This window comes from Pseudochaenichthys georgianus, chromosome 3, assembly GCF_902827115.2.
Source record: "Pseudochaenichthys georgianus chromosome 3, fPseGeo1.2, whole genome shotgun sequence".
NCBI lineage: Eukaryota > Metazoa > Chordata > Actinopteri > Perciformes > Channichthyidae > Pseudochaenichthys > Pseudochaenichthys georgianus.
Genome location: NC_047505.1, coordinates 41,571,503 through 41,573,437, shown reverse-complemented (window position 1 = coordinate 41,573,437; position 1,935 = coordinate 41,571,503).

Here is a 1,935-nt window from a genome sequence, read left to right as displayed (position 1 = left end):
TATGGAGGAAAAGAGAGAGGGTTGTGTTTTCTGACACTTGGTGAGTTCCCTGGAACACCGGGGACACATATTCATGTATAAAAGACGTACAAAAGTGCATTTTGCATGATAGGTCCCCTTTAAGTTAACAACCAGTTTTTGTGTAGTAGTAGAGCATTAAAAAACATACACACACATAACACACACTCACACACAGGGATCTCCTTCTAATACGTCAGTAAGGGACTAACTGCATTGTATCGATGTTTTGAGTTTGAGTCCAAATTATGATCTCGGTTTAAAGTCAACCATCTAAATTCTTTCCCATTTCAATGTTTCTCCCACTGTCTCCACAAAGAGACATGCCTACATGTCATGTTATATTTTCCATAAGTAATATTGTTATTAGTGAATGCTGACTACTGGATAATTCAAGACTGAATTTACATTGTCCATCATCAACATAAAAAAAGCAATAGATGTTTAAGGGTAATATAATACATAATAAGTCAGGTTTTCCTGAAATACAATGTATGGACCAGACGGTATGGACTGACAAAATGAATCCCTCTTAATCATTATATGACAATAAGTGTGTGATCCTATCATGTCATATATGTTGAGTACAACCAAACTCAAGTTCACAGGTTTTCAATTCATCAGCAAATTCATTTTCAAAACTATTCTTCAAAGGAGTATTTATTTGACTTGCACTTTTTGACGCAGGTACTTTGAAAGCCCATTGTCACAATTTCAAACTCTATTGTTCAGCTTGAACTGACAATGACAACTTATTTGTACATGCAGTATTTTAGTCTAGTATCCAGGGTCTCAGTGAGCACAGATTCTGGAGCTTCTGCTTTTAGTTTCTTGGCTTTGTCCTGAGCAGTTGTCGTGATGTCTTTTTTGACAGATACAGAAAAGATGCAGAACAACACAACACATCTCTGTGTTTGCGGGGGGTGTAATATTGTGCAATAACAGTTGAAACATAGAAAAATATTTAGCAAACACAGCATTACTGACCACATTGTCAACTAGTCATGGTTAACCAAGACGTTTCTCTACATTCTGTACATAAGCAACTTGTGTAGAACATCTGGTGTGTGTGTGTTCCTGCTGCAAACACTTGTAGCCTCAGACAACTTTCCACTTCTTTAATTGTACATTTTTTCTTGCTATCTTACATTTCTTTTCTATTTTAACAGATTATCACTTTCTCTGTTTTCTCTTCTACTTTTCCCACCTTTTTCTCGAATGTCTTCATTAAGCAGATGTTCTTGGGGTTTAGTGGAATTAGTGCAGTTTTCTGCCAACTGTTCAGACACATCCATCCTTACCCCCTACAACTATAAATATAAATCTTTAGTTTAGTTCCGCTTGGAGCAAAAGGGTTTAGATAATTCATTCTCCACCGGGTCAAGAAGGGAATTTTGTCCGTTTGTCAGTACTGTATATCGTTGGTTTGACATCTACCAAAACACACCAGGTCATAGACACGTTATGACATTAAAACCACACACACACACACACACACACACACACACACACACACACACACACACACACACACACACACACACACACACAGTCCTTTGCACGCATTTAATTTGAGGTCAGCAGTTTGGCCCGTGTTTTCGTAAAATTCTTCAAACATCGAGCCACAGTGTGTGTGTGTGTGTGTGTGTGTGTGTGTGTGTGTGTGTGTGTGTGTGTGTGTGTGTGTGTGTGTGTGTGTGTGTGTGTGTGTGTGTGTGTGTGTTTGTGCTGTGTGCTGTGTTTTGTCACAGTGACTGCTTCCATCTGCAGCTATGTTGTGTTCATCATAATGGTGAAAAACAACATCCATTCTTTTGTCTCTTATTGGCAGAAAGTCACTTTACAGTCGGGTTTCATTATTGTGTAGTCAGCATGTCACGTAACATCTAATATTGGGTCCCAAATGTAACAGTAATT